General features: G+C 45.8%; 1 protein-coding gene across 11 annotated transcripts in view; it reads left to right on the top strand.

Annotated features, from left to right (window-relative positions):
* ERC1 (ELKS/RAB6-interacting/CAST family member 1) overlaps nt 1–18,836 on the top strand; it is a 1,928,212-nt gene that overhangs the window by 988,136 nt on the left and 921,240 nt on the right. The window lies entirely within an intron of this gene.

Raw genomic sequence — 18,836 nt, 5'->3', positions numbered from 1 at the left:
CTGCTGTGACCTCTAAGCCCAGATATCTATTAGATCTTAATGGCAGAACTTTTAGCCCTTCAGGAAGATCGGCCTATAGTGAATTGAATGGGAGAAGCTCCGTTTTGGACTGATTGACCTTATATCCCCTTAATTCTGTAAATGCTTGAATTTTCCCGAGCGCCAACTGGATATTTGCCCTCTCTGGGATCAAATATAAAATCATATTATCATCAAAGAGCTTGATTATTGTCATTCCTGCTAGGGGAGCCAAGATTGGCGTTTTTGCTTGGATCTTTGTTGCCAGTGGCTCGATAAAAAGCAAGAATAAAAGGTGGTAAAGGGGACAGCCCTGCCTGGTCCCCGTCTTATAAGTACTTCGCCCGCCTGCTCTGCGTTTATGATTATTTTCGCAGTTGCCCCCATATAGATTCTCCTTTGTATATCTATCAGGTGGGATGGAAAGCCAAACTTCTGAAGAATAAAAAAAAAAGGGCCTGCCAATCCACCAAATCGAATGCCTTTTCTACGTCCATCATTAAAATAGCTGCACTGTCCTTCCTGACTGAGAAATAGTCAATAGATTGAAACCGATAAAAAGTATTTGCGGCCATTGATCTGCCAGGTAAAAACCCTGTTTAGTCCGTATGTATCACGTGTTGCACACATCCTGAGATCCTCTTCGCCCAAACTTTCATAAAAAGCTTGTAGTCCACGTTTAATAGACTGATTGGACGATAGGAACTTGGATCCTTATCCTTCTTCAGGATAGTGATCACAACTGCTTCCTTAAATCTATCAGGGACAGGCAAGCCATCCATAATCTGATTATACAAAGACACTAACATGGGGGAAAGTTCATCAATGAACACCTTATAAACCTCGATTGGTATCCCGTCATTACCACTTGCCTTCGCACTAGCCATTTCTTTTATAGTATCCCTAAGTTCTATAGATGTGATTGGTTCGGCCAGAACCTTACTCATCCTCAGTAACCATAGGTAGCTGGACTGAGCTGAAATAGTCCTTAATGGCCTGGGTGCTAACTAGCTGGGTCACCGCATATATTTTCTCAAAATGTGACCCGAAGATCTCGGCAATTCTGTCTTTGTTGGTAATCAGATTGGTGGTACTAGGGTCCCTTATTTGTGAAATTAGTTGCCTACTCTGTTGCGTTTTCGTTGACCAGGCTAAGAATTTGCCTATGTGTTGGCATACACGTTCTGTTTGAATGCATGTTTGAATGCATTACTTCCTGAGATCTCTTCCAGAGTAAAAATTATTTTTTAATTGCTCCTTTGCCATTGTTAAATCCTGCCGCAGAATTTCTTCCTCAGTTTCCTGAGGGCTTAGACATAAGTTGTGACCTTGCTTGATCCACAGCATTCTAAAGTCCTTGGATCTTCTGCTGTCCAGTTTTATAAAGATTTGCCCTGTATGCAGTCACCCTACCCCGAAATGTGGCCTTAAGAGCTTCCCATACTATAAAACCCCGATGCTGTATTAATATTTTCCTCATAAAACCATTGTATGAATTAAAAAATGTCAGTGATCCAGTTTTGATCCGAGAGCAGTGCTTTATCAAAATACCATCAACTGTCATGTTTTTTTGGGGAGGTAAATATGCAACCAGAGAGACTAATGAATGATCTAAAAATGAATTGGAAAAAATAGTGGGCTCGCCTCTCTCCAATTGCTTATCTTTAAAAAATAAATCTAAGCAGGAGGCTGTTTTATATCTAGCTGAGAAGCAGGTAAACTGAGCCAGGCCTAGGTGATCGAGGCGCCATGGATCAACTAAGGCGAAATCTTCTTTGATAATTCTTAACAGTCTAGCTGTCTTTGGTTTTAGTTGTTTTTTACCCTTATTCGAAGTATCCAGACCCAGGTCTTGGATAACATTAAAATCGTCTCCCATTAGTATAATATCCTGGGCATTTATTAACAGATCATATATCTTATTCAGAGGCCCAGTATCAACAAAAATCGGCCCATAGTAATTCAGCAACACCAAGTCTACATCATTAACTGAAACCTCAATCCAGATCCACCTTGCACCTACATCTCAAATCATTTTTCCAAGCTCCCAACCTAGAGCAGAAGAGAGTAGAATAGCCACCCCTGAACCACAGAATGTGATGAGGCAAAGTATGAATGAGCATATATCTTGGGGAGTGTAAAATTAGGGGAATTTGATTTCAGGTGGGTTTCTTGAAGAAAGATCATCTGCGTGGAAAAAGAGGCCATCCAATTTAACATTGCTCCGCTTTTCCGTGCATTCAAAAAACCATTTACATTATATGTAATTACTTTTATTGCTTGAGACATCCCTCAGACTAGCGCATAGCACCTTGACACAGCCCACATAAACACATGATGCTCTCTCCTTTGCCATACTTCCTTTTGCAACATCCCTCTTATTGGAATTGCCTGACATCGCCTAGTAGCATAGCATCCCCCACATCTCCCTTGCTTGCCGATCTTGATTACATTCCTGACTTGATTCTTATTCTTACTTTTTACTTGCCTGCTACTACTGCGCCCATTTTTTTTATAACATTCAACCCCCAACACTTTCCCTCCCCAAACTACTTGAGGAAGGAGGTAGCCCTTACCTCGCCTCCTCTGTCTCCCCATCGTACAAGGGTGCCTTGACTTGGTGTCTAGTTACGCGTCTATCCTCCTTCCCCTCCTCAGTTACATATAGCATATACATTTTCCTTTCTAGCACCCGGGGTAGGTCTTATAAAGTATCCCCTGATTAAATTGCATGACGTGTTATCCTTCTCAAAAAAACAGGAAGTACTTGAGCTTTAAATATATGTATGAGCCCACTTGTGCTGGTTCTGCTGGCCATGGTCTATAATACTTAAAACTAGGAATTCACGAAACTACCCGTCTTAGTCAGGGGAAAAAAAGTAGGGATCTACTTTGCAGTGTTCCATAACTATTCAGAAATAGATTACTACAAGCGTGTCCCGCCTGCAGCTACAGATTGCCATCTCTCCGTGAAACTAAAGTGCCATAATGAGAGTGACCACCGTGCATAAAGTGCAAATACAATAGGGTTACTCCATAGAAAAAAGGGAATAATCAAAGCATAGGTAGTAGTAGCAGCATATACATGACCCCCGTAGAAGAGAGCAAAATATGATTGTAAAGTGCACAGAGTTAAAGTGAACAAGTGCGTAAAGAGCCTAAAGTGCTGGCCCCAAACTATGAGAAATATCTCAAGTTCGCATTACTATCTATTATCCCAGAGTTCCGAAGTCCTGAGGGTCATGCTCTGCTCAGATAGCGTCCCTTTCCCTATTTGTCACGTGCTTGAGTCATCGTTTGTAGTAGTTCTTGAGCTTTCTCCAGAAAAGAGCAGAGATGGAACTTTCCTTTCCATAAAACTTTCAACTTGGACTGCTGGACGATAGAGACCTGTGCTCCTGCATTCTTAAATTGTCCCATCATGCCCACAAAGTCACTCCGTCTGTGTGCTGCAGATGCTTACATATCAGAGAAGTTTCTCACTTTAGCTCCGTCTGGTAGAACGGTTAGGATAGCCTCTCTAATCCAATAATCTGAGAAATTGACGATCATTGTCCTAGGATACTTGGCCCCTGGAGATCTCTGGAAGGGGTCTCTGTGGGCCCTCATTATTGTAAGGTCTTCCAGCGCTTTATCAAGTATGTGGTCTATGATAAATGACTCTAAATAGACTAGAGGATTGGACAGGCCATATAGACGTTCACTATCCTCCGGTATCCCTGTGAAACGCAGGTTTGATCATCTTGCATAGTTTTCCATGTCATCCAACTTTAACTGTGAGGCCTGTAGCTTTTTCTGGAGAGAGGCAATATCCGAGTCACATACCAGGGAGTGGTTCTCGATATCTGATACACGTTGTTCCAGTTCTTTAAAATGCTGTGGTATTTGCTGTACCATAGACTCAATTTTATCTCATCTCTGATGTAGTAGAGAGAGTTCCTGGGCATGTGAGGATTTGAAATCGCATATTTCTCCAAAGATAGTTTCAAAAAGCTTATGCATTTGATCCGTTGAGACCATCGGAGGGTAGGGCGTGATAATAATTCCTCACCAGCAGCTACAGTTACGCTTGCACTTGCATCCCCCTGATGAATATGTGGATCCCGCTCTTTGGCCCAGGATTTCAGCTGGGGACCATTGGATACTGAGGGAGAGAAAATTCCAAGGTCACCTGGTGACACTGGCTCCTGAATAGGATCATCGCCACCTTCCCCCAAAGCAGCCTGTATAGACCCCTTGGAGTTGTTCTCTCGTGGAGCCTGGCCGTCATGACCAATAGTGCTGGCAAACACCATACCCAGGGTGATCTGAGCTGTCCCTCCAGGGGATACCTGATCCGTAAAGAGCAGTTTGGTGGTTACCTGGGTTACCTTACTATTTTTTTTAAAATAGAGGGTAGTCTTCCGAAGGGTTGGCAGACACTGTTGTTGCACTCTTCGTCTCAGTTGCTGCCTCTATGGTATTTTGTGAAGCCGGGGCCTTGCTCCCCCCTCCATTAATCTCTTGATGCATGTTAACAAGTCGTGGAGTTTCCATACCTACTATCCTGCCTGGGACCATAGCTTCTTCTCCACCAGTGCCCCTGCCATTGACGGTGCTGGCAACAATTTCTGGTGAGGAGCCTGAGGAGGCTGTGGACATCCCTGGGGGGGTATGCGCCAGAGGGGAAACACCTGAAAGTACCAAATTACTTGTAATGTTCATTGATTTGCCCTTAACTGTATGGCTCTTCATCTCCTAGGCGCCAATAGACGTGCTTACGCTGCTTTTCTCTTTGCGTCAGTGCTGGCAGGGTAGGGACCTCTGCTGTAGCTCTTGCTCCTAGTCCTCTCAAAACCATCTGGTGCATACTTTGTGTCCCGAACTTCAGAGTGAATAGCTCTCAGCCGCAGGGCTCAGCTCCAGGGCTATAGAGTACTCTATTTGGCCAAAGAACGCTTTTCATCAGGCTGCCGCTCCTAGCTCACACCTAGCACACCCCTCAGCCCTGAGCCTCTTGGACTCTAAAGAGAGGAAACAATGCCACCTACATAAAACAATCCGGTAGAAGGTATCTCTTTTTTTCCCCCTTCACCAGGGAAGCCTCTCAAGATTTTCAAGGGCCGCGATACATATACGAGTCTACATATAGGAGGCTCCCGCCCAACACCTGGTCACCTCACCACCTCCAGTACATTGTGCCTGCAGTGTCTTCCTCACTTCCTCATGGGATCTGTGGCTCAGCAAAAGGCCTCACAGTCTTTCATGATCCTTCAACCTCGGCCAACATGCGGGACACTACTTGGTGGTACATTAGCAGTTTGCGGTTCCCACTGTTGTCTGCTGCTGGTTTCTTCGCTGCTACGGCACTGGGGACTTCATTGCGGTCTGCAGCCCACTACACTGCTTCCAAACTCATTCCCGGCTCCTCGCACAGATTGGGCTTTTCAAGAAGGTGCGTAACTTGGGCCTTCTTCCATGCTAAAGGCACCCTACCTTCAGCTAGGGAAAAATTCTGAAGCTGAGTGACTTGCACCATAGTGAACCTGGCCAATTTACTCTCAACTCAAAAACAGTCTTTATTTCGACTTGTTGTCATAAAAGACAAATTAAAAACAAATCTCATCATCATTTACAAAAACAACATTTAAAAACAGTTCGTCGTCAGGTGTTTCCAGTTTAGGCTACACATTTAAATTATATATAAAATTCATGATACTAAAACTAGAAACAACAGGATTTAGGTATACTACGTGTGTGGCATTCCTACTCGACCAGTTAAAAGAATAAATAACTGTCTTTCATAAAAGCACGCTAAGAAGAATATAGAAATTCCACATTTGTACTAAGGTTATTTTAGGGCGGCTGGAGGGCTTTCAGTTTCCCAACTCTAATTAGCCACATCCGTTTCAGAAATTTAGCTAAAGCTATCACTATTATTTCAGAACAGTCAGTTTGAAATATTCTCAATGCAGTGATCCCCGTCCTAATACCCTTTTGAATACAGACTGCTCTTATCCATCTTAGGCGGGGGGCCTTGTATTCTGGGCAAATAAACAAAATATGTGCTATAGTTTCAGGGTAGATTATGCAAAAAGGGCACATTTGATCTTTTTTACTAGATGCCCATTTACAGGTAACCGTGTTCAATGGGAGAGTACCTACCCTGAACTGGTGATATAATTTCCTATCAAGAGGCAATGTGATCCAATCCCAGTACAACTCATATCCAGTAGTATGCTTCGGCTCCAAAAAGACCTTGGTATATGAAGGATCACTGTGTGACTGGAACTCCTCCTGGGATATGAGTGACCAGTAAGCCTCTTTTAACTGTAATTTAGTAGGAAATGATGTCCCCTGTGGATTATCCCAAAGATCCCCCATTCCTAGGGACTTTAAGAGAATTTTTACCTTTCTAAACCATGGAATTTTGCCCCCAGAATCCATATTACGCGTCTCCAAAAGTGCTAACGCATAGTGATTCAGTTCGGGGGTTACCCACAATCTTCTCCAGTAGGCAACTGGTCTAAATCTACATATATTTTCTAGACTCTGACACCCCAGATCCATGCGCAGGGGTAGTAGTGGTGTAGATTGTGGGAGGCCTGTAATGCAGCGAAGAAATCTATTATGTGCTTTTTGTAAGCCTGCTATTTCAGACGACCCCCACAATTCTGCTCCATACAGCATGGAAGATCTTATTCTTGAGTTATAGATTTTTAATACTGGGGCTATGGGTTTAGTGGCTGATATCTTAAATTCTCTTAGCAGAGCGCCAGATAGTTGCGCGTGCTTGGAGATTAGATGGGCCACATGTGGCTTCCACTGTAACCTGGAGCCCAATGTGATACCCAGGTAATTGAAACTATCAGTCTGCTCTAATAGTTCCCCATTCATAAAGACTCTGCCCCTAATGTTCCTATGCCTGTGCATTGTCATAAATTTAGTTTTAGAAACATTAACAGAAAGGCCATAGTCGTTACAAATTTTTTCAAAGCAGTCTATTGTCTTCTGTAACCCTTCCTGAGTCTTTGATAATAGGAGGGTATCGTCGGCAAACATTAAAAGGGGGACGGGGATGCCGTTCTGTTTAGGTGGATCAGTAATAGAGTCCCTATAATAATCTGTAACTTTATTTATATATAATGTGAATAGTGTGGGTGCCAGCACGCATCCTTGCCGAACACCCCTTTCCGTTGGGAAGCTGGCAGTCACCTGACTCTGGTTACCCCATCTGACCTGCGCATAGTTGTTTTCATGTAATGTAATCAGAATCGCAAGTAATTCAGGTGGGATGCCCTGCTCATGGAGCGCTCTCCACAGCCTATCTCTCGGAACTAAGTCAAATGCAGCCTTTAAATCAACAAAGGCTGCATATAGTGTGCCACCTCCCAGAACCACCCATTTCCAATATATTGTGGAAAATCTAAAAACTTGGTCCACTGTGCTGGTCAGGGGTCGAAAACCAGCCTGTAAAGTGGACATAACTCCCGATTCCTCAATCCAGGTCTGGACCCTGAGAAGTACCATTCTAGCCACAACCTTCTGGATGCAGGCTATAAGGCTAATTGGCCTATAGTTTCCCGGGTCAGCTCGGTCACCCTTCTTAAAAATTGGTATGATTTCTGCTCCCCGCCATATATCCGGCACCATTGTGCCTTTGGCCAAAGTGTTCGCCAGTAATTCAATGTAAGGGACCCAGACTGATCTGCTATGCAAGAACAGATCTGCAGGAATTTTATCTAGGCCCGGGGCCCTGCCCTTGGGAATTAGATTAAGGGCACATTCAACATCTTTTTTGGTGAACACTAGCGTAGTTACTGGCAGAGGAGGACTGAAAGAGGCTAGGGCGGATAGTGGGACATTATTTGTATTAGAAAACTGGGACTTGAAGTGCTTGACCCAATGTTCTGGCAGGACATGATTAACCGGGGCTGGTTTTTGGTTCCCCATGCCCCACCTCACAAGATGCCAGAAGTCCGTCGAATCTCTGGACTTGCTGGCTGCCAATAGCTCCTCCCAGTATTTGGTGTCCCAAGTTTTTTTCGCCACATTTTGGGTCTTTTTGTAATAATTCCTTGCCGCCCGTATAGCTTCCCTATCAGTGGATCGCACTGCATCAGCTAAAGATTTATATGCAATCCTACAATTTTTATCATACCATGATTCCTGTTTTCTTTTCCCCTTACCAGGGTGCCTTTTCCTAGAAGTACTAAAAAATGTACTAAGTTTAAGAAAAAGGGTCGAGTGAATATGGACTACCCTACTGCAGCAATCCTCATAATCCGACTGCCCCAGCATTTCAGTTGTTGCTTCTTTTACCATATCATTCATTTTGTTAATGGATTCGGGCTTACCCAGACACTCGGCCCATCTAACCCGCCGAGTATCATTTGTCATGATGATATCATCTATCAAATCATCTTGTATTGACCCCAGCCCTTTGTGTAGCTGCAACTCAAGACTGAGAGGATTGTGGTCACTTTCGATACGCTGTATTACTATCATATCATGTATAGCAGACCAGAATTCGAGATTGACCAAAATGTAGTCAATTCTACTAGTGCTTAGTCCATTATTGAAGGTTGGATTGCCCTGCTTATCTCCTCGTGTCCTGCCATTCACTGCTCTCAGCCCATGTTCTAAACTAAAGGTCTTAAGTTGTAGGGCTGCCTGGGTCCACCGTTTAATAGGGGTTAGACTGAGGGTGGGGATTTGCCAACAGATATCCTCTGCCTCCGTGAGCTCTAGATCAATTTGGTCCAGAGGCTCATAGGAGCAGTTGAAATCACCACAAATTAACAGATTGGCCCGTCCCCTCCATACACTAACATAATATCCCAGTGCCACCACAACTTCTGATGGTTTCCCTCCTGGCTTTCCTCTGGCATACACATTAAAAATGATAAAGTTCGCCAAACGATGGAGATTTTAGCTTAACCGCCAGAATGTCCCTTGAATTGATTTCAAGTTGTGAGATTGTAAAGCCATCATCCTGTTTTACCCATGTAGTCAATCCCCCCTTGGGTCTCCCTCTATTTGTTTTGGTTGCGGCAATTGCAAAATGAAGATACCCTGATCTATGCTGGGGCACTAATGCCCATGTTTCTTGCATATTGACTATCGTAAAATTATCAATAAAAGTAGCCCAGTCCCTGGAGGACAACTTATTTTTAAGACCTGCCACATTCCACGAGACCAGAAACTGGGTCTCCACATTGCTGCTTAAGGCATTTTGAACAGTTGCAGAGCCTCCTGTACTACTAATATCCAACTTTCTGTCTCTGATCCGCTAACCTCCACCAGACGATCAGTATCAGTTGGCTTCCCTTGAAGGTTGCTAGGTATAGAAAGACCTGTAGCTCCAGCGACAGCCTCATAGTTAGTTAGACCATTAATTATTGTATCCCTTGCGCAGTCGCCTTGGTTATTTATATGTGTACTGTGCTCAGAGTTGATTGGCACATTGATGGTATCACCAATCAAGTCAAGACCTCTGTCGGGTATATTTAGATCAGTGAGTGCATTCCTATCCAAGACCTCAACCACACCCACTAACTCCTCCCCAGGTGACTGTAGACTTCAATCACAGGCATCCAAACCACTAAAGATGTCAAACCTATTAGACACTTCCAGTGGGGTGAATAGTACTGGATAGTCCATGCTCCTATGTTCAGGGATACTTGGCCTAGTAGGTACTATGTTCCACCCAGACGATTCTGGAATTATGGCTGCATGTTGCACATAGGCAGGATTCCTAATATTCATCATGCAGGGGAATTCAATACTGGGTAAAATATGACCCTTGGCCTGGTGGGATGAAAATACTACAGATCTTGGGTAAAAATAAGTCAGAGGACGTGGAATAATACTGCTTTCAGAATTTACCTCTGGCCAGTTCAGGATATAGCGTGCTGCATTTTGGTCTCTAAAATTGATCACAACCACATCCCCCCCCAATGTCTTTAGGTCTTCCCCCCCAACCACTGGAGCCGGCGTACATAGATTATTTCGCCATCTATATTACTGGCGATTGGCCTATGTAATGCCAGCCAGTGTGTTATTTTATTCTTTAGTTGGGAGAAACCCTCTCTTTTGTTCACTGGGAGCTCGGGTACCCCCGTTAGAATCACAACGTATGGTACAGCCTCGGGCGGAAGATCCGGTAATGGTCCCCTAGACTGTTTCCCCCGGGTCTGCCACAAACCTCCCTCCTCATATCTCTTTGATCCATTCAAACTATTACCCATGTCTCTGATAGTTTTATTTTCAGAGATTGTTGGATGACAGTTAGTATTAACTGATGTATTACACACAGGAGCATTTATCAAATTGGTGGTAAGATTGCTCACAGTGGATTTGGGGGCTGGAACTGACCCTCTCAATAGAGGACTACTAGAGGACGGAACATTTAGTGTGGGGTTAGTTAAAACTGTATTTACAACTAGCCCAATTTCAGTCGATGGTAGTCGAGATTTATTAGTGGATTTATCCCCTAGGGAGAGAGCTGAGACCTGATTAAACTCCAAATTACCTTTTAATTGTGTAGGACTTGACTTCCTACCCAGGTCTACTTCTATTTTCCCTAGTCGGTTTTCTATTTTTTCCAATCTTTCCACTATTGCGAGGGTATAAGATCGCATAATCATCTCGATGCTATCCAAAAGATTGCTGGTATCTTTGATATTAGACCCATTAACTTTAAAACTGTGTTCAGTATTATGTTCTCCCTCTATATGTACAGAAGTCAACAATGATATAGGAACAGTATCCAGTGCAGTCCCATCCTTAGAAGTTACAGCGGATGTAGCCTTAGTGCTAGGGGGAATGGCCTTCTTCCCAAATTCAGTGTAACTCGTCCTCTGTTTCGTTGGTTCCATCCTATGACGTCTCTTCTTAGTAGGTGGTGGACCATGCTTTATAGATTGTACAACTTTCTTATGTTGTTGTCTTGTAGACTTAAGGGGAGTGGGTGTCACAGCAGTCGAAATTCCTGAAGTACTGGATGGATCATGTGAGAGATTAATAATATCTATTCCAGTAGAAGAAGTACTAGGTACTGCACATTCTCTCAACAAAAGAGGAACACCTTCTATACATAAGGTATCATCAGCGGAGGCTGATACTGGAATGAGCTCGTTTTGAAGAATGGCTGTAGGATTAGGCTCATGCAGTGCCCTATTTTTAATGTTTTCTATAGAGCGTCTACGCTCAACTCGGCGCTCTGCTAGAGAGAACTCTGTTAAGCCTGCAGATGGTGTCTTGGTAAAATAGTTATCCAAGGTGCCATTCATTGTAGTTCCCACTCTGTCAGCCACCGTTTTTATTGGGCTCGGCACAATCGTAGACATGCTAGTAACTGTATCGGGTAAAGAATGCAGCAATAGAGTTTAGTAGCAACTTACAATGCGGCGTTTTCTTATGTCTCTCGGCTTGACCAGGGTGCAGAGCCCGGTCCGGTCTCGTCGGTCCTCGGAGGCCACAGAGGGCCCGCCCTTTGCCCGGGCTTAGCCCGGCGCCCACCCGCGCACGTCCCGCGACGCGGAGGGAGCGCCGATGTTAAATGCGCCTCCGGGCGCGTAGGTAACGTCAAACCAGCGCCGGGGCACCTGGGATTTGTGGTTCTGGCGTGAGGTAGCGGCAGCCCCGAGTGCTACGTGGGGAGCCGAGGGAGCACCAGCAGGGCCAGCAGCAGGAAAAGGAGAACAGAACGTCCACAAAACAGGTAACACTCTGTCTGGAGGGTTTGAGATTTCAGAATTCCCGCTCCACCGAGGGAGCGCCGATGTTAAATGCGCCTCCGGGCGCGTAGGTAACGTCAAACCAGCGCCGGGGCACGTGGGATTTGTGGTTCTGGCGTGAGGTAGCGGCAGCGGCAGCCCCGAGTGCTACGTGGGGAGCCGAGGGAGCACCAGCAGGGCCAGCAGCAGGAAAAGGAGAACAGAACGTCCACAAAACAGGTAACACCCTGTCTGGAGGGATTTAGATTTCAGAATTCCCGCTCCACCGAGGGAGCGCCGATGTTAAATGCGCCTCCGGGCGCGTAGGTAACGTCAAACCAGCGCCGGGGCACCTGGGATTTGTGGTTCTGGCGTGAGGTAGCGGCAGCGGCAGCCCCGAGTGCTACGTGGGGAGCCGAGGGAGCACCAGCAGGGCCAGCAGCAGGAAAAGGAGAACAGAACGTCCACAAAACAGGTAACACCCTGTCTGGAGGGATTTAGATTTCAGAATTCCCGCTCCACCAATTTACTCAATATAGATGGGGGGCATGGATCAAGAGGAGAGCCAGACCTAATGGGTGACAACAATCAATCAATCAAAGCCATTTATAAAGCGCACTACTCACCCGGAGGGTCTCAAGGCTCTTGGGGGGGGGGGGGGTGCCGCTACTGCTCGAACAGCCAGGTCTTGTGCTTCTTCCTGAAGGGGAGGTGGTCTTGGGTCAGGCGCAGGTCGGGAGGGAGGGACTTCCAGGTCTTGGCGGCCAGGTAGGAGAAGGACCTTCCTCCTGTTGTCGCTCTTCGGTTGCGGGGGACGGCGGCGAGGGCGTGGCTGGTTGATCGGAGATGGCGTTTGGGAGCGTAGAAGTTGAGGCGGTTGTTGAGGTAGCTCGGGCCTTGGTCGTGTAGGGCTTTGTGTGCGTGGGTGAGGAGACGGAAGGTGATTCTCTTGTTGACGGGGAGCCAGTGCAGGTCTCTCAGATGTCCGGAGATGTGGCTGCTTCGGGGGATGTCGAGGATGAGTCTGGCTGAGGTGTTCTGTATCCGCTGGATGAATGAAAGAGATGAATGAAGACACCTCTAGTGGAGCACAAGGGATCAGTCCACCTGGCCCATGTGAAAAATGTTCATCTGCATAGCCACTAGATGTATCAGAAAAGGTAGCTTAAATCTACTCTATTTTCTATAAGAAAAAGTTAGCAATGTCGTCACATTAAACTTGTGTAAGAGGAGTAGTGGAGGCTGTAGGATTCTGATCAGACAAATTCTTTACAACTCTAAAAAGAGTTTTTGGCCAATTGTTTGAGTAATTAGCTCTAATATTGCGGCAATTTTTGTTGTTTGGTACTACACAAAATTTGTGGCTTTCACAGAGTTGATGGTGGCCTGTTTACGCTCCACGCAGGCTTCCTCTGAAACGCCTGCAGGCCCCAAAAAGGCTTTGGCCCTAAAGATCAGGCCTCTGAACGACAATTCCATCCCCAGTACCAGTCTACCTTGCTCACCCTCTTTCTGATGCTGTTAGAGCCTGCCTGCCCCTCCACCCCCCTCACCAGCCCCCCCCCCCACTGCTACCCCTCTTCACTCTCCCGTCCCTGCCAATGGCCTTACTGATTTCTATAGCACCAATTTCGGGGCCATTATGAAGTGTAGCAAATATTTTGAAGACCGGAGGAGCAGTTTTCCACTGGCTTCAACCCCATTCAGATGTCAAACATGTATCACAATCTTGAAGCCATATCACAACCTTTCCATGGGACCAAATTGTCAAATAATTACTATTTGGATCTGAGACCGGAATAGGACACCTCACTCCTGCGCCAAAATCTATCACTTAAAATCTATCATAATCTGGCTGCTTTCAGACTAGAATAGATATATATGTGACAACACTATACTAGGTCATCATGTAAAGGACCTCCTACCTTATCTTTGAGAAAGCCAAGGCCTGTAGCAAAAAATGTGGTGAAACATGTGTTAGCTATAGATGGTGACTAATGATGACCAACATGAATAAAGATGTCAAATACACACGCTATGAACTGCAGCATTCATTTATTTATTATGCTCTGCATCTTTATATTTATGAAAAGTGATGTCATTAAATAGTGGGTAGAGATATTCCAAACGTTTTGAGAAGCACGGCGATGATAACATCAGTGAAGCGGGTTACCTTTTTCGTCCTCCCACCCTCCTCTAGGACTTGTGCAGGTGACTAGATGGCCATGTATAACGCCGCATAAACAATGGTGGTCTAGATAGCTGGCTGGAGGTGGACCAGAAGTGTCCTTCGAGACATTGCCTTTAGGAGTTTGCCTCATTTGTGGTTGTTTTTTCTTAAGGCCGCAGAGGTCTTTGAATTGCCTTTGCCTGTGGAAGAGAACAAGACTAAGCTCCTTGCATGTGTTTTGCAGCCTCCGTCTACTCCGTTTCTGGAACCTCTAATGGTTTAGGCTTCGTTTTGCTCTAGGCAGAACCCCGACTCCTTTTCTTCAACTTCTGCTTATAGGAATCTAAGAGGATTGAGGCAGTGTGGAAGAAAATATCTTTTTGGACAGCAATATTCTCATGACTTGTTATTCCTATCCCATAAGGAAGAGGGTGCAATATTTTGTTTCAAACCTATTAGACCATCATTGTGACTGTTTTAGAAGATGTTGTGTGCAGTCATAAAGACGTGGCTGAGAAAATGCTCTGCTCTGTTCTGACCTGGATTCAGTGTATTCCGTGCACAGTATAGTATACAGGTGTTTTCCTCTGTCCTGATTGCCAAACTACATGTATATCTGATATCCTGACTCTTAGTTCGGCCCTGGCATCATGCTAATCTTAACATGTGCATAGAGGCTAGTCTTGTCCCTGAATTTGTGAGCTCCTGGACCTGACCTGTGACCTAGAGGAGTGCACAGAGCGTGCTCTCATTGTAGGGAGTGAAGTTCTGTGCCTCTACAAGGAATAGCTCCTAAACCAGTGGCAGCAGCATCCTGCGTATTTACAAGGTCTGCAGTGTGATAAGACCTTTTTTTCATCAGTATCACATTGTGAGTACTACTGGCTCGCTTAAGTAAAGTTCCACAATTCTGTGTAAGCCCTTATCCTTATGCTGACATCCTGTGCATGTGTAGTGTATTTAAAATGTGTGATGATTGGTTTGCTGTGTGAGGGAACCTGACCAATGGAGTCCTTTGGATCCATTTTTGATGCCCTTGGCCTGACATATGCAAAAACTGTTGATGGACAGAATGCAGAACAATGTCATACATTCACCCAGTACAGAGATCTGGGCCTAAATCCATCGTTTTTTTGCTCACCATGCCGTTCCAGTTTGAACCCAGCCATATGCAAATCAGTCTTGACCCTGTGCCTCATGGGAACAGTCCAGCCCGAACTGCCAAGCCAGGTCCTCCCTGGACTGGAAACAAGCATCCTAGGACCGGTTTCAGGGTTTCACACCTCTTCAACCAGGATAGCTTGATTCCAGTGGCATGGAGCGCACGGGACCCACGTCTGGGCATACTTAGCTTAAGATGGAGGGTGAGGATTGAGTTCCCTAATGGTGGAAGTGTATGGCCTGAATTCATACAGTTGGAGGTATGAGAGCAAGTCTCTGAAATGAGAACGGCTGCATGTAGAAAACCCATGAGGCCTTTTGTTAGCAAGTTGCTGCTGATTAGTCCTCCTGGGCACTCCCATTTAGTTGATGATAGGGGTGAGGTGTGGGACTACAGACTGCTGTAAAAGGTGATGCCTCACCTTTTGTCTGTTTATGATTACTTCAGTGGTACTCATGACAGCCAGATGCAGAAACTTCCCTCATCTTTGTGCCTCTGATCGGAGTGCTTCAGGTGGGAGAGAGCCCCTGTGCTACCTGCCGTGAGAATCATCACTGTACACAAAGGCTATATTTGGAGAGAAGCCTGAGGAGGACATTTGAAAGGCGAACCACCCAAAACCAGTTCTACTGCTTTAGACAGTGAATCCTAAACTCTATTTAGAATTTGTTTATAAATGTGGAACTCTGAGCACCTCACTGAAGGTCTGTCTGAAGTACCTAAAAGCCTGCCTGCTGGCTGAGAAATAGATGTAGTCTGCCTGCCCTGCAGGAGAGGGGTCCAGCGTGTCCTCAGTGACTAAGGGGCATCCAGAGATAGCTGACACCATGAGAATGACCTAGGTAGGACCCATGTTTCCTTTGGGCCCTCCTTGTCTCTCATTCAGTTTCCTGCAGGAATCCCTATTGCATGATCATCTTAGGGTTAGCGTGGCTACAGCTGTGTGATTACCATAGACCTGGACGGTTTTGCAACTGCATGATTGTTGTAGGCCCAGGAGGGGCCTTCGACTGCTGTGATCGCAATATGCGCAGAAGCGGGCTGTACATGCCATGATAGACTTAAGCTCTACCGAAGCTATATTTTCCTCTGCTCCAAATGGAACTGCAGCTGCCATGACCACCCTTGGTCCAATGTGGATGCATCAGTTCTCAGCCTAGGTAGGGCTGCATTGCCACAACCTCGGGAGGCCACATAGAGTCGGAGTCTGCACTGTTGCTGTGTGCTCCTCAAACTGAGGCTATGCGGGCACACAGATGTATGTGGCTGATGCACAGCTTCCTATGCGGTTCAACGAGACCCCATACTAGACAGGCTGGAGGGCTTCCCCTGAACAAGAGCCACCTCTTTCAGGAGGGGTTAGACTGGAAAGACTGAGGAGGCATTTGACTGTGGGCCTGAAAATCGCACCTGTGCTTGATTTAACGCCATCTCCTGAATTCCTGGGGTGGTGACGGTTCAGGAGGTTGGAGCTGAGCTACGGATCCTAATCCCAAAACTATTTGGAAGCAGTAGTAGTGGAAGCAGGGAGTGTATAGCTCCTTGAAGAAGACTCACACACGAGGTCACTGACGTGTATGATTATTGGAATTGTGTAGTATTTAGTACAACTTTGTGATTAAAATACACACCGGACTTGACATTCAAATTATTGTCTCTCTTGGTTAATGGAGTGCTTAGCTTGAGCTTTCCCACACTACCTCCTTGAGAAGACTGTGACTACACGCCCTTGCTATCCTGAAAACTATGTGCCGAAGGGGTTGTACTTCACCTAGCTTGCAGAGCCATAGTGGGGCATGCCAAGGCGTATTCGAGGTGCATGCCCCCCCCGCCACCCTCCTCGGTGGAATAACAGTATCCCCTGCTTTCCCTGTGGCCTATATAAGTTTCCCTACTCTCTATGCATCCCTTTCGAGTTTATTCCTATGTTCAAGACAGAGCTATTCTCTTAGCTCCAACAGTCCTCATTTAGACGATCATCCCCCTTGAGGACGCAGTCGTCGACCCTGTACAGGCACCGATGTTTGAGGCTCCAGCCTCCCATCAAGTTGTTCTTGATGTTTTGGATGGTTCAGGGACCCGGTGGCCGTGTGCACTGGCCTGCCCTGCAAAGATGTATGTGGGGTCGCTGACTGTGAGTTATCCCAGCCATTGATGGGGGATACATGGAGCACACATGACACAGGTTGGTTGAGATAGATTGAGCTGGGGCGCACATACACTCACACGCAATTCAGGGTGGGGGGGCTTGCTTTTTTATTTTTCCGTTTTGTATTGTTCACATTGAGATGTATTTGCATCCGGTACAACTGTTTGATTTTTTTTTTTTTTTTTTTTTTAATGGATTTTTTATCTGTGTTATCGGCAAGTGCTGTATGTTTTCCTGGTCGGATACTTCGGTCCTCCTGGGATATACGTTTTTAAAGGGTGGATGAACGTCCTAGTACATGGTATCTGACAAGAATCTACGATGTTATTTACCATATGGAATCTACAACGTTATTCCGCCACCTTTTTCCCCGCTTGGAATCACAACGCGGTCGTTACAACGACCGCGTTGTGATTCCGCATACCATTACTCTGCAAGTCGGAACAACGACTTGCGGAGTGGGGGTGCTGGATGTTGGAATAGTATAATTTACTATTCCAACTCCAGTCTGTGCGGACACTAGGGAAGGTGTTGGATTTTAAATCCAACACCTCCCCACCCCCCGCAAGTCGTTCTCCCGACTTGCGGAGTAATGGTATGCGGAATCTCAACGCGGTCGTTGTAACGACCGCGTTGTGATTCCGAGAGGGGAAAAAAATTCGGGGTAAACGTTGTTTATCATCTGACAACATTCTGAGCACATACGATTGAAATGTGTCTGACATCCTTCCTCCGCTGTGGAGTGTTATTGTTGTTAAGATGTGGTCCTGTTCCAAATGTCATTGAAACGGAAATACATTAAAGATATTTACAACAAAAAAAACAGTCCATCTTTTTTTGGTCCTGCTGGCCTCCTACATTCTGCTATTGCCCCTCTCTCAGTGACACGTGTACACTCCAGTAGTGCCCCGGTTTTCAGTGTACCCAGCACTGAGGAGTTCTGACAGACTGCATTCGGATTTCCCCAGTAGAATATTCAAATCTACTGTGGTAGCTGGTTTTGGACCCCCTCGTGTGGAAAGCCCTTCTGCCCTGTGCTGGCAGTGGCCACAGTGGGTACAGATGCCGCCTCTCTCGATTAGTAGGGTCATCTTGATGTATAGGAGACCAGAGGCCTGTGTTTCCTTTCTTTGCAGAGTTGGCACGCGAGCCGGCTTGAGCTACAGGTGAGCTTCCTGATCCTTAAGGTCTTCCTGGCTTCTATTCACAGTCAATCGATTCAAGTCTTGACGAACAGTACAACTGTGATGTGGTACTTTAACAAGAATGGTGAGGTCAGTACATCATTTCTGACGTTCTATTCCCCTTCTCATCCCACCAAGTAGTAGTGACTGCACCGCCTGAATCCTTACAGAGCCCTCCATTTTTACTTTGACAGAACCAGTGAGTACCAGATTGATGATCCGCATTATTGCCTCGACAGAAGTCCACAAGGATTTGCACATAACTGGGTCCAAACTGAGGTGACATGATGTGCAAAATGACGATGGACTGGGATGCGGCCCAAGTATTTAGCAGTGGCTGAGATTATTTCAAGCATTCCATCCATCACTTTTGTATATGCATTAGCGTGGATCCCTAAATGGGAATGGTATACCACCCAGACCTGAATCCTGTGCACCTTGTGTCACTTGAACC

This window comes from Triturus cristatus, chromosome 4_1 (assembly GCF_964204655.1).
Source record: "Triturus cristatus chromosome 4_1, aTriCri1.1, whole genome shotgun sequence".
NCBI lineage: Eukaryota > Metazoa > Chordata > Amphibia > Caudata > Salamandridae > Triturus > Triturus cristatus.
This window is presented reverse-complemented; position numbering and strand designations above follow the sequence as displayed.